The sequence below is a fragment of the Drosophila willistoni genome (genome assembly GCF_018902025.1).
Source record: "Drosophila willistoni isolate 14030-0811.24 chromosome XL unlocalized genomic scaffold, UCI_dwil_1.1 Seg141, whole genome shotgun sequence".
Classification (NCBI taxonomy): domain Eukaryota; kingdom Metazoa; phylum Arthropoda; class Insecta; order Diptera; family Drosophilidae; genus Drosophila; species Drosophila willistoni.
This window is the reverse complement of record NW_025814052.1, coordinates 493,983-509,726: the sequence shown is the minus strand read 5'-3', so window position 1 is coordinate 509,726 and position 15,744 is coordinate 493,983.

Here is a 15,744-nt window from a genome sequence, read left to right as displayed (position 1 = left end):
CGACCGATTTGAATTTTGACTTCATTCAATCGAACCATTGGGGTTTTATCTGCTTAGATTAGAACCTTTTTGATTTTAAGCCATCCGAGGTCAATCCTGAAAAGGAGATGATTTCAAAGGCAACACAAAATGGTGAGCAGGTAGATAACCTTCTATATAGCTATATAGTTATCGGACAACCAGGATGTATTATCAGCAGACTTTGCTGAAGAACTCCAGAATTGCAATGCCTATATTGCAATATTCATCCCTAAAAATAGTTGTGAATCGTAACCAAATGAAGCGGAAAACATTCCAGAGTACAACTTTTTGTGCCATGATTTCATATTTCGTATAAGAATTCCTTTAAATAGTTAACTTATCCACTTCAAAGTTTACGCAAAGTTCATAGAAGCTTTACAAAATGTTTTTCGACTGTCTATTGCATACTTTAGGGGGCAAATTTCATTCACATTTCATATTCCTAGATATGTCTCTGTAATGTAAAGTGTGTAAGCTGCAGTTTTGTGAATATGCATGCCAATTCAAGTCCAATTGCATGGACTATCTAGATTTATTGTTGATGAGGACTTTCAGTTTTTATTCTATAGTCTTCTTATTTTTATTGTGAATTTTCATTCTGAAATTAGAAAACAATTTGCATTCAGATTTTTGTATAGCCTTTCATCTTTACCATCAGGTGGTAACATGAACAAGTGCATACGGAAAGGCTCAAAACCAACTACAACACAAACAAGTTGCCATACATACATGTATGGAGACAAAAATAGTTTTGCTAAGAATGTTGGGATTCAGTTTTCCTTATTTTCTTTTCCTGTTTTTTTATGTGTGTTGGTTTATTTTTTTCTTTTCCGTTTTTGTTGCTGAAAGTTGGTGACGCCTTTTTGCGTTGACAATGCCAACGCGGTGGGACCATGTTACTTTCCCTCTGTGTCCCACTCTCTCTCACTCTCTCTCTCTCTCTCTCTCTCTCTCTCTCTCTCTGGTACATGCTTGCCTTTGTGCTTACAAATATTTTTCGTCAAGTTGTCAAACTGTCTGACAACAACAACAATAACACCGCCAGGCAACAACAAGAATAAAACTCGAGCAAATTAATTTAAGCGCCGCATGCAAAACTTGCACGCAAAGCAAAGGCAAAGCAAAGTATTATTCGCACCTTCACACATATTTATATATGATGTATATAGAAATATGTATATGTATCAGAACATGCCATATTTACTATAAACCTTCCCTTCATGAGCAACACAACAGTCATTATGCATTGCATATGTACACTGAAAGAAGTTTCTATGGTATTGCAAACTTCGTTCTATCATCGTTTCGAATATTGTAACTTTCCTAAAACTTGGATCAAATTAAGTAAAATTAACAACTTATACCCTAAGAGAAGATAAGAAGATATCAGGTTGTCTTGTTAGCTGATAAACTAGCTTGAAAGTTGTCAAGGGACAAAAGGACTCTCTATGTATGTGTGAAGGTTAAAATAAATATTAAAATAAGATTGTTAGTTTTGCCGTTAGTCTTTCTACAAGTGTATTAAATCTCAAAGTGTCACTGATACTTTATAAAAAAAAAGAAAGCAAAAATGATGAAATTGAAGGAAGTGTCATTACGAATCCGTCAACAGTTCCCAACTTATATATACATCTAGGAACCTCTACATAGATATATATATATACAGTTACATAGATATACATATACATATATATATATATAAATACGGATTTATATTTGTATATTTGCTTGATTTGAAGGAAATGCAACTTCGTCAACATGTTTTTTGCCCTTTTTTTCAGCAACAACTTGGCTGTTTGTGTTGCGTGCTTGTTTCTGGTATAACCCGCCCACTCCACACATACTCATACTCACACTCACACTCACACAGACAGACAAAAGTTTTTATGTATTTGCTTAGAAAACTGTCTGAAATAAATCATATGCAGCTACTTCAGCAACACACACACACAGACATACATTTCGTGGAGGAGAGAGACACCTTGAGGCACTCATTTGTTATTGTTATTGCTGTTGTTGTTATGGTTGATGTTGTTGTTGTTCTTCTTCATCTTCACTAAATGGGAAAAGTTCAACTTAATTAGCGCTTCAAAAAAAAAAAAGAAATTTTAAAAAGTTTCAATTTTTCTTTGCTTCTTATTTTTGGTTGTTGATGGTGAAATTGTCAATAATGAGCCGAAATGTAAATGTAGTCTAAAGTCAAGGAATTTCCTTGCTTTACCAGCTTTGACACAAATCCTTATGCCATACTTAACGTTATCCTTTATGTGAGACACACACATACATACATACACTTCAGGATGCACGACGGCAATCGCATTTGAGAAGAAACGGAAACGAAAATTGCTTCAAATGGCTGCAGATCGGAAAATGGCCGAGAGGCATAAAAAAAACTTCCCTCGATACACACACGCACACACACAAATGTATAGAGATATTGATGCATCCTCTTACCCTTTAGGCTTACCCCCTCTTAACATCTTTGCAGTGGCCCATTGAGCCAATACCAAATAGCAATCCCCAAATCCAAAGAACTTGCAAGACCGAGTTGCAGTTGTGAACAACTTGGCACGGTTCGGTTGGCTAATGTCTGTGTGGAGTTGTCTTTGTTGCTGTTGTCCTCTGGCTGTTTGTTGTTAGAGATAAAGACGATGAAACCGAAGTAGAAGAAGCAGACCCCAACCATGAGAAAGAGGCTGAGGCTAAGAGGCTGAGGCTAAGAGGCTGAGAATGAGGACATATACGAAAATGAAGAAGAAGCATTACGCAGGCTCAGCCAAGCACAAGACACAAACTACAAAATACAAAACACAAACTGCAATGGAATGCCCAAAGAAAAGCAAAAAGAAACAAGAAATCAAATAAATAAACATTCATGTAGAAGAATGTTGCACACACACACACACACACACACACACACACAGGACTCATTGTCCTGCTACTGCTATTGCTGCTGCGAAGAGAAAAGTTTCTTGCCGCAAGGCTGCTTCAAATGTTTTATAGGTGATAGAAAAATATTTTGCGAACGTGATGAGAATTTATCGTTGCCATCGAAGGCAACATCAAATGGACTAAAAAAATCAACAACAGCAACCAACTACTCGAAGGATAGCAATAGCAGCAGCAACAACAGGGACACTCTGGCGCATTCGGGCTGAAAAATATGGCAGAGCATCCATTTGGTCTATGGCAATGGCAAAACGCTTAAATAAACTGACTGTAAATGATATTGTTGCCATCCTGACGGACCGACAGACTTTCAGACTGTCTGTCTAACAGCGATGCAGTGCGGTTCTATGCTAGATGGGATAGAGCAGAGAAATGATTGTTTCTTGAACTACATCGGAGTATTTTTGGTTCCTCTCTGCTTGTGTTCAGCTTTCCTCCATGTTATGTGGAGTTTTGTCTAAAGTTGTTTTCGCTAAAAGTTATCCAAGTTGTTTGAGTTAGCTTAAAACCAATTTCATCAATTCATACATATGTATGTATAAGTTTTTTCCAACGCAGTTTTCAGAGTTTTTTCAAGTAGTTTTTAGTCATTTTGTTTGGAATTTTTCGTTACATTTATTTGTAGATTTACTAATTAAAAGACTTTTGGCTCTCAACCTTAGTAGGAATTTCTGTCTAATATCTTTTTGGTTTTCTTAAGAGTCTTGGTTTCCCTCGAAGTCCACAAATTTTTTTTCGGTTTAAAGATGATCCTGATTATTATAATCTAAATACCAATTTTAAATTTGTGCAGAGTTTTTTAAATTTAATTTATAACGTAGTTTTGCTTATTTTTCCTTTGCCAACTTTAATCACCTTGTGCTGCAATTAATTCAAGTTAAACAGTTTTTGATTCTAAGAATTCAATTAATATTCATTTCCTTGGGCCATATACAATCCGAATACGGGAGCACTGTCCTGTGCTTCAAGTGCATTTCATTTATTTCGTTTAATGTCCAGAAACAAAAAGAAAAAAAAAAGAAATAAAGAAACTTTTTGGACTTGGTTGTGTGCAAAGTGTTGGACCATTGAGGAGATGAAATGATGCTGTGTGCAGCAAGTGACACATTGAAGAACTTAACAAACCGTAAGGAATGAACATTAAACAGGATGTGTGCGACTGTGGACAATGTGACAAGTCCTTGGGATCGTTCTCGGTGTTGTTGTTGTAAGGGTTGATTGTATTGCTGCTTGAGTGGAGTGCGGGTTGTGTGATTTTTGTTTAAAGAAGAACCAGCACACCCAAGCTAGAAAGGCATACCAGACCGGAGCAGAGCAGTGGGGAGCAGAGTGGAGCAGAGGGGAGCAGAGGGTCGCTGGCAGGTCAATGTCTCAGTCGAACAATTCGAATGAAATTCTGGCCAGCAATGAACCTTTACAAATTGAAACGCTGATCCTTTTTTCCTTTCGGTTTTCCTTCTTTTTTTCCCACAAAAAGAACGAAAACAACAGAAAAGAAGCGGCAAATTTTTCTCAGTTTCGTGCGAATGAAGTGACCAATACATATGTGAGCGTGTGTGTGTGTGTGTGTGTGTGTGTGTGTGTGTGTGAGTTAAATGTGAAGAGACACACTTATGAATTTGTGTAGATGTTGACTTTTTCTTATTTGTTCGCTTGTTAACTTTAAACGCTGTAAATGGCTTAGAAAACTGCCAACAACAATATGTCCTTAGATACATATATACATAGATATTTTGCGGCGAGCTGACTACTACAAACGGGACCTGTCAATGAGTGACGGAACTATCGATTCATCGATTACCATCGCACTTAGTTTGGCCATTCAATATTCCTCTCTGTGTAATCGCTCGAAGAACCCCAAAAGTGGTCATCGATCAATTAAAACTGTAGAATTGACCCATCTTTGCTGGCGACTCAATTGTATTAGAAATGATTTGAGGTCCTTTTCATAGGCTTTGGGTATTGTTTATTTTTGTGTTCAACGATTTATTGACAGATATTGCACATCTCTAACTGTTGATGGAACTTTCTGCTGGGCACCCCAAAAACCAAGCAACAAATTGGACACAAATAAAAATGCTATTGACACAGTTTGTCAAAATGCCAAACTGTCCTTTGTCCTGCTGGGTTGTCCTCTGCTTGTATGGTGTGGTGTGGTGTGTGATTGGGTGTGTATGTCTGTCTGTGTGTGTGTATTATTGTGCGTTTGTGTTTGCTCATCGAAATAAGCTTGATAGAGTTGTTATGGCTGATGCCATTTGTGCTCATCGCTGTTGATTTGTTTTGGCTCCTCCTGGGGCCAAAGCCAGGTTAAAAGGGGCCAGAAGACAGAGAAAACTAAAACGAAACAAAACGATATGAAAAGAAAAGAGCAGTCGAGTGTATTAAACGTTTGTCAACCCCATCCCTAAGCTTCTCAAAAAAAAAAAAATATATATATATATATGTATATATGTTGCATGTCCTTTTGACTCTATCTCTCTCTCTCTCTCTGTGTTTGTGTTTCTGTCCCGCTCTTTGACAATGACGAAGTGTTGACAAATGTGTTAAGGGATTTGCGGTTAGTTGGACTTTCGTTTTCATTTTCATTGATGATTTTTGAGTGTGTTGTACTTATTGCTTTTGATTTACTTGAAAACTGCTTTAAAAACGACTGCATCATGCCAACGCCTAACGATTTGCTAATAGAATTAGCCTTTAAATCTATATAACTGACAAATGCTTCAGTTCGTTGTACTTACTTAGTTATTTAGCGGCCCAGCAGGTGATGGAATTTCCTTTCGTTTCGTACACTTAAGCCGCTTAGCCTGGAATGTATGAGATAAATAAATAAATAGATAAAAAACCAAACAGATATATGGATAAGAGACCACATATAAAGATATCACAAGAACAGAATCTATTCTGCAAAAGCTTATGGCCCTTCATTAACCTAAGATTAAAGTGCGAGTCAACTGCTGAATGCATTTAATTAGTCTTTGCCCTTTACAAACGTAAAAGTGTCTTTGAAGAGTTTGTGATATACAAAATTTAATTTTAATCCTTTCATTCGTCTTTGTTCTTTATTTATTTTCCACTGTTTATTTGTTCTTTTATTTAAAGTTGTTCCAACTATTGTAGTCAGTAGTCAGTAGTGAGTAGTCACTGCAATAAATATTTCATTACAAATCTTTAGATTGGCACAAAAAAGTAGCATACTTTCAGGCACAAGAACTAAATGCATAGCAGTCTCTATATGGTTTTTGCAAAGCATTCGTTTTTGGTGTTTAGTTTTTTTATTTGTTTGTATAAAATCAAAAATACCTTAGACTACTTTTGGGGACTTTATTTGGCTGCTGCTGTTGTTGTTGTTGTTATTTCGCCCGTATTGCTGCTCTCATCCATGAGGATTGTAAGTATTTAACTCGCCAACAAAGACCGCATTAACTGTCCCAAGCAACCGCAGCAGAAACAAGAAGAAGAAGAAGAAGAAAAAAAAACGCCCAAAGGGTATGAGAGAGTGAGTACATAAAACATAAAAGAAGAGGACAAACAAGAAGCGGTAAACGAACAGTAGTAGTAGTCCATAGGTGGTTTGGGGTAGAAAAAGGTAGAGTAGTTGCCTGCATTGAATTGCATTTAATGCATGGCCAACATAATTTTAATGAGTTTTTGCTCTTAATCCGTTTGCAAGATGTTGTCAATGAGCCTGCGGCAGTAAGAGCAACAACAGCAGCAATGCCTCTTTGCTTCCCCTTCCCTTTTTGATTGTCGTTGTCCTAGGGGCTGTGCCGCCGGGTCTCACTTTTTCTGGGTCTCCTTTATAATACCTCTTAACTCTGGCATTCAATAAATTGGTAAACATATTCCAATTGTTAATATATATATCTTTGTCTCGTTACATATTATTTTAGAATGTTTTAGATTTGCCATTTATTCATATTTTCTCTGAACTTGTCTTGAATAGACAATTATTAAATATTAACTATATTGTTTCCCATTTTACTGAAAACTCATTTAGGAAATTATAACAGGGTATATGAAAGTGGACTATTTTGTGTTTACCTTTTTTTTTTTTTTGTTGTACGAAATTCTTTCATAATACTACGCCAACGGCCTGCTGTCATCATTTCACGTTTCACATTTTCCGCCAGCTTGAGTATGTGTGTGTGTGTGGGTGTGAGTGTGAGCTTCCCCATGTTTTCTTTCTATCTGCGCTGCTACAATTTCCCTTATGGCCTTTAGCAGTTTTAATATTTTTTTTTTTTTGTTTCGCGTTTTAATAATTTTTTCCGTCTTTGTTTGGTATAATTTTCCGCTCTTTGCAGCATTTTAATTTGATTCTACAAAACGTTCATTTATGTCGCGGACATTTATTATTTTTTTTTTTCTAGAGAGCATTAGCTTTTGTCTTCAGTAAGGCATTAAAATGACTAAAAGGGACTTGTTTAGTTTTCTATTATATTTTCAATTTTGCATACGAATGTATATGAGTCTTCTAGCCGATTTTATAGCACGTTGTCATTGTATTTTTGTCAAAGAAATATTTAATTATTATTTCATTGTAAGTAAATTGTAAGGTTTTGTTGCTTTGGCGTTTTGAGTGAGAGGCCATCGAAATGGAATTCATTCGAACATTTTCAACAGAGCATTTTGTTGCAGCTGATAACCAAAATCCCAAATCAGAAACCCAAAACCCAAATGATTCAAATGCCAATTAACCAATAAATGTGCCTTGACTCAAAGCACTGCAAGGTTTCGGATCAGTATGCAGCCAAGCAGCCATCCGTTTCTCCATTTGCCCATCTATCCATCCATTCAGCTAGGCAACTATTGAGCCATCCTTCCTGCCATCCTTCCTTTGAGTGAAGAATTTTGTGCGAAAGCCTTCGAGGCAAGCGAATTTGCGCAAATCAAAGCGCATTTTGGCCAATGCTTAGAATTTTCAGTCCCGCCCGCCCGCTCATCACTCTACCCGTCGGCCTTCTCACGCTCTTTTGACCTCGTTTGCGGTAGTACCAAATCAAAATCAAAGTGCGAGCCAAGAAAGGGAATATCTATATATATATACATATATATACATACATATCTAAATGTAGATATCTGCTCAGGAAAATGTAAAATATTTTCAATTAATGTAAGCGGCAAGCTTTTCAATTTGAAATTTGCAATTTCTATTTAACAGAAAAATTAAAATATTTCCATTTGATGTGAAACCCCTTGGCCTGCCCCCTACACCTCACACCGTGCCATGCCATCAGCACCAAGTCCAAGCCAACTCCCCTCCGCCTAACCCTTTTTTCATTTAATTTTGCGTCTCCGTTTGTTTGTTTAACACTTGAGCGGAGGACGAAACCGAACCGCAGGCCACAGGACCAAGGACAAGAAAAGGAAACTAATAATTCTTCTCTCTCTCTCGCACACACACACACATCCCGCCACACATTCCGTCCCTGTCTACTTCTTGGCTTTTCCGGGTTTTGTTTATTCATGAGTTTGATTTTTATAAAAATAATAAAACCAAAAAAGTGAGAGAGAAGAAGAAAAAGAAGAAGAAAAAAAACACCCAAAGACTTTTGATGCTAACTTTTTGAGCCGCTTCAGGTGAAAGTTGGGTAAAAAGCAAGCGGTGATTGTGTGCGGAAAATTCGAAGTTGGAATTTGGTCTTAAAGACCTCAAATTGCCACAAGCATTTGAGGCTGGCACAAAAGTATAATTATTTTATTTGTTTGTCGCTTAATTTCGTTGTTAGTTATTTATATTGGGTGGCGAAAATGAAAGTTGAGAAAAAGAAGACTTAAAAAAATGTCGACTTCGACAAATTTATAGCATACTTATTGGGGATGCAAAGCATTCATACAAATAGCAAATGGTCTGCTAGTTGATGCTTAAGACAAAACAGAATTCTTGTCCAAATGTTGTCAATCCAACCAAAACTAGAGGTCTAGATTAAAGGATACGACAAATTTGATTCGAAATCAAGGCAAAGGTATAAAAAAACGTAAAGTACATTTAAATAACATGGCGTATGAGTGATATTATTTAAGAAAAACAAAAATAACAAAAATATATGAAATTTATAATATGTTGGTGCATAATTTTTGATTAGTTGAAAGCCTTTTCACTTATTGTTTATTACGAGTCACATGTTATTAACATATTTGCATAACCCCATGGCCAGAAACGGTGTAATGGAGGGGGTGGTGGGGGGAGATGGTAGACAAAACATTACACAAAAGACCTTTGGCCGATAATGGAGCTTATCTGGCTGCGGATAACGCCAGCATAAAGTCCCCGCCGTACCAAATGCAAATAGACATTTCGGTGGCAATATAAACACACACACACACAAACACACACACACAAACACACACACACTTATATATATATAGCCATATATGTATATGAGGGAAAATTGTATTATGTGCGGCATAAATTCGCATCGTCTGCCATTTGCCATAACTACAACGACAACGACAACGACATCGACATCATTGACATTCATTGGATTTGGTGGCCATTCACACCTGATGCTGCTACCTTCAAAATCAACCACACTACCCCTGCCTCTACCACTCACCCGCTCGTCCCCCCATCCCTCTCATGCAAAGTGTTTTATGGTTATTCAAATGCGGCCAGTCTACGCGATATTCTCCTACTCCATCCTTCCAATCCACCATCCTGACAGCGCTTGCAATAACCGTAAAATGATTTGCCAACCCAGGGTACTGGTAAGATGAACGGAATGGGACAGAACGGGCCAGAATAGGACCCGCGGCTGATAGCTGAACTGAAAATGAATTCCCGGATTCGTTCTCTTTTACATATCCTCCCATTCAAAATATATTCAGGTGCCTCTCTCATTATGCACCGACACTTTATCGCATCAAAGTCCGCCTTTCGCAAAACAAATCTCTGGATATATGCAAAATTGTATTAAAATTTTATTCAGTCAAAAGAAGAGCTCAATTCATATGCTTGTGGGTGAAAAACTGTGCCATGCGTTGGGCCACATGAAAATGCTAAGCAAATATCAATAAAACAATGGCCTTTTCCATGGTCTTTGAACGCTTTTTGTGGCATGTCTTTTCAATATTAGAATTAACACACGAAACATATACAAGAGGAGCACCTACCGAAGAGAGAGAGGGTCTCGAATCGGAAGGAGAATATTATGGACAAGACTTTTGGTCATCGAATGATCATATTGACAGTCCTTTTGTATACAAAGGATGCTATTTTATTCAAGATTAAGTCCCCTCAACTGCCTCATTGATCTCGACTGACAATGAGTGATATGAATTTCCTGACATCAAGATGAAGTCATCGTATTTGTCAGTTAATATAAAACTATTCTACATATATTAATTTTAAATAATTATTTATTTTTCATTTGTTTACAATCGTTTTTTTTTTTTTTGAGGTGACAAAGTAAACAAATGGATTTGCTTCCTTCTTAGTTGCATTTTCTTGCTTGGTTCATTGTGTTGTTAAGTTGTCAAAAAAATGTAGTGCCCGGCATTTATTTATTTCTATCATTTTGTTTTGTTGTTGCTCTTGTTGTTTGTTTAACATTTTTTTCCGTCCCCCCGCCACCGACGACGACGACACCATGCTGAAAGTTGACCTGTGATATTTACCCACATGGTGTACATATTTCACATGTCTAACGATGAAACCAATAAAAAATGCATTGCTATGGCAACCATCAACCTGCCAGAGAGACAAACGAACACAGACCGTCGCTGCCACCGGGTCGGGTATAGTACAGGGACAGTAGAGGAAAGGATATGGTCCAGTTCCAGCTTCATCCAGGTTCTTGTCCAGACTCGTTCACCATCGCTATTACAGAACAGTTGGTCAGCAGCTTGTCTCTGGAACTATTGCCATTTTCCCATCTTTCCGCCTGCAACTGCAACTGGACTCAATGACAGCCAGCCATGTGACATGTGTTGGCTCGGCTGGCGTTGGCATTGGCTTCTTCTTTATATATCCAGTACCTTGCCTTGTACCCGCCTCCTAACAACATTTCCAACAATGACATGTTGCACTGTTGACCATATTTTATTTCGGCTTCGCAGAATTCCTTATTCACTGACCCAGAAAAATATAGCTATACAATAAATAAATACGAGCATATTGACCAAGGAGGGGGAGAGAGCAGCTTATCCACGAGCAGCAGCAGACCCTAGGGTTAGTTTCTTATTAATGATGGAACGCTTATGCCATAAATGATGGGTTTGAGTTGCTTGAAAGTGAGGGAGAGTTAATCCCCATACAAACAGTTACTCAAAATCTTTGTCCAATAAGTATTCAGCTAGAATCAGATTGATTTTCAGATTTTTTGTTTCCTAGCCTTTTAAAGAAGAATACACTTTTTATACCCTTGCAAAAAGGGTATATTCATTTTGGTCAGAAGTATACCCCACTACCCAGTGATTTTCTGTTTCTAACTTTATAGTTTCCTAATCTAAAAATTATTGACTGTACCAAATTTGATCAAGATCGAATGACTTTAACGTATAGCATATCATATATCATATTCTATGGGAACGATCCTGTCGAAAACAGTGACTTATATAAATAACTTTAAGGGCCGCCTTAAAGTTCATATATATCTATATTCTATTCTTAGATTGGGTATTTAAAATTAATTTTCGATTTCAATACAGACAAACATATTGCTCACATACATACATATATATTTCTATCTACATATGTATCTGAAGATATATTTAGAATATGTTTTATGGGCAATTGTCTGCATATTTTGTGGGTCTTTTGTCTTTATTTTTCGTTTTCAGTAGCCAACCTTAATGACGCAGCAATTTGTCGTTTGGGTAGCTCATGAAATTAGGCACGAATGTCCGGCCCGGACACACCCACCCATCGGCCAGCCTCCCAGTTGTCTACCCATACCAAAAAAAAGCAAAAAAAACAACTTTCAGGTAGGCCCCGGCATAATGCCGGGTGATTTGTTAGACTATTTTTCCTTTTTTTACATTTTTTTTTCTTCTCTTTTTTTTGGTTTTGTCCCTGGAGCTTGTTGTTTGGCCCGAGGTGCTATCAAAGCATTCACCTGAAAATTCCAAAATGCCAGCGGCTATCTCCGGTTGGAAGGGTGGAAAGCTGTTTGCCAGGCGGCGGGAGGTGTTATGGGTGAATGAGGTTGGAAAATTTGCCTGCCATTTGTGGTGAATTTTATTTAAGATTTATTTAAATTTCTGCGTGTGAACTTTGCTTTTCCTTCTCCTCTGTTGCTGCTGCTTCCTTTGGTTGGTATCATTTTCACATTGGTTCTTGTTTCATTTGGTTTTGTGTCTCTTTTTCATTTTGGGTTTTTTTTTCCTCTCTTTTTGTTTTGTTTTTGGTGTTGAAGCGATAATTTGTTTGCTGTTTGGCTAATGCTGTGGTCTGTCCGTTGTGCCCAACAGGGCGAGACATTGTTCTGCTTCGTCACTCGATTCTAGCTAGAACACTCGACAACATATAATGAGAGCATTTCTTCAATAATTAGCTCTAAAAATATTTGTATATACATATGTATGTACATATATATAATTGTGTTAGATTTTGAAAAAGAAAGTGTCTTTGGCGGCCCCAAAAAGTAGGCTACATTTTGTTTGTGTGTGTGTCCCAGCGACGACATAGATAAATCGAAATAAATTTAATGCTAATGTCAACTAAAAAGAAAGAAGAGGACATCTCTCCAAGGATCTACTCGGACAAGTAGCAAGTGAAATGAAATTCCAGTTAGAGGTTAGACAAAAAATTGCCCTTTAAAAGTTCCTTAATAAATTACAAACATTAGTCTATGTATTATTTATTTAATTAATAAACAAATAACATTTGAAATCATGATGAAATGAAAAAAAGTATCTCAAACTGTCCAATATACCCTTTTGCAATCGGCAGTTAGAGGGTATGACAAGAAGCGACTGCAAAAAGCTTATTTTTGCATTTGAATAATGTGCGTTAAATTGTTTGAGTGTATGGGCTATTGGGTGGATGTGTGCCTGGGTCTGTATGTGTGTTTATAATTATTGTGGTTGTTGCTATTCTGTCTGAGAACTTACACACACACATTTGGCACCCCCAACCGCCTGTCTACCTCATCTGTCTTAACTGCAACAGCTTCTTTTTGGGCCCTGTCTGGCCATTTGCCTTTGCTTACACTTTGCTTCGAATTATTTGCACATTTACTGTACTGTGCCTTGGCGGGCTCCAACCTACTTGGGGCTCTTGCCCCAATAACACCAACAACAAACATTATTTTCACATCATTTAATTTAATGCACGGCTCAAGGCTGAGTGTATGGCAGGAGGTGAAAAATGAATGCGGGGAAGGGGCTGGGGCTGGGGATAGGGCGAGAGTAAGGGAATAGAGAATGGGAAAGGGCAGGTGGGCATGTTTGAAGAAAAATATAGCCCCAGCTTGTTGTTGTTTGCTTTTGTTTTACATTTTATTTCACTTGTTGTCCAATACAATACCACCGCCTATCTATTGCCGCCCCTCCTCCCCCCGCAAGACCAACTCTCCCGCACCGCTTTCATAATGCCAACACCCTGGGAGCTAATAAATGCCAAAGCAAGGCAACAAACATGGCACTAAAAATTTGTATAGAACAAGAGCGACAACAAGCAGACGAGGGACGACCTTACATAAACCGCTTCCCTTCCCCGTGCACGGGGGGGGGGAATGGTGGAGGGCGGAGGTCTACATGAAGTTTGAAAACTGTAATTATTTTAAGGGATTCTTTATGCTAAATAGCTGCACCCCTCTTCAGCAAGGCGAAATGAAAACAAGCTTGTTTTGAGGTTGGGCGATTGTGTGGAATGGTTGGATGGATGGGCGGTGTGTGGGTGGTCCTTGTAGGCGTGGCAGGTGTAAAGTGGCAACGGCCTAGCAATGAATAATTACATTTTAATAGAGTGTCCGCGGCAAAGTGTTTTAAAAACATTTTTCAGCAGACATCCTCTCCCCACCCTCACCACCATCACACGAGCGCACACACACACACACAAGAGAAGTGTGTGTAGTGTGAGACAAGAAAAATAATCTTAAAGGTATGTGTTTGTGTGTGTCTGTGTGTGTGTGAGTGTAAAATAAGAAAATGTCCACAATCTCCAGCTAATTTAGAAGCTTGTGAATGAGCAGTTAGCCAAATGCCTCAACACCAAAATGTCCTCGATCAAATAGGCAAAATAAAAGATATAAATACTTAACTATTTTTCCTGTGTTGTCTCTATTTAATAATCTTAAAGATAAAAGGATTCCCTTAATGCTCTATTTGTTACTAATTCTTAGTAAATTGAAAATTTATGATTAATATTAGGTTAGAGTTAGTAACAATTTGAGAAAGAATTAACTAAAAATCGTTTATCCTTTTCATACATTTGTCGAAATTTGACTAATTGTTTACTTTTGCCACTGAAGACCTTAAGACGTTTTATTTAATTACATGAAATGGGATCAAGTTTTATGGATGTAATGAAAAGTGTGTGTGTTTGCAGGTGAAAGAGGCCAAATTGAAAAGAGTTACATCAATTGGCATTAAGTCAAGGCATAAAGTTGCCTTTACGATGTTGGCCAGCGCTAAAGCCAAAATAGGAAATAATGATAAATTTCATCAAGTCACCAAGTTTCGTAATATGCCACACGTATGTCATTAATCTTCAGTTTTTGAGCTAAATTTGATGAATTAGTGTTGGCTGGTGTGGGTAGAAGAACTTGTGGAGCCAGGAGGGGGATGTGGGCGCGAATGTCTTGGACTTACCCTTGGAATTGGTAGAAACTTGGCAGCTGACGACAGGATATCAATAAAGCCCAGATACACGGGCTATAGCAAAAGCCCATAAGACATCCTCACACACACACACACACACCCCCACATACATACATACACACACACACACACACCAGCATACGTTGTACATTTGATTTGGGTTTAGGTTAGAGCCAAAAAAAAAAGAAAAAGAAATGAAGCAAAAAAAAAAAACCAACTAAGAATAAGAAGAACAAGTTTAACTAAAATAATAAAAGTCAAACTCTATATACACAAACAGCTTTGGCCTTAACGTCATATGTGTATATTGTGTGTGTGTGTGTGTGTGTGTGTACGGCTCGTCTGGATAAAGTTTCATTAGAAGAAAACTTAGTCGTAGTCTTAGAGCTGAAAGCTGGCTTCATGTGCGTGTTGCGTTTAATTGATATGGTAATGAGTAAAGTGCAAGAAGTGGTTGGTGGTGCTGATGCTTGTGGTGGTGCAAGTGTTTCTGATATGGAGATGTTGTTAAAAAAACGAATACTTTAGTTTTGCTTAAAAACTAAACAGAAAAAGTGTGAGTTCAGAGTGAGAGAGAGAGTGAGAGAGAGAGAGAGAGAGAGAGAGAGAAAGAGAGAGCCAGAGTCAACACACTTTCAGGTGCTTATGGAAAGAAACAAAAACAATTAACAAGCAAATGGTATTATTATTAAAAACAAAAAACTTATTCCCAATTTAAATTAATGACTAAAAGAGAAATCAGAGAACTCAAAACTTGAAAGTGTCGAAAAGTTTGTCAAAGTTTTCTTTAAACCTTTGTTTTTATTTTTAAATCTTAAAATAAGTTTCACGCTTAACTATTATTAAAAGATGATTCGCCCTTAAAGAAGAATTTTATTCCTGGAACTTTTTACATGATAAATTTTTGTTAATAGCCATATGATATTTGAATTTTTCCTGTTTCTTCCTTTCGATTTAAGCACAGACTGTTGAAAGAATATTTCTAAGCAATAAATAGTCGTATTGACT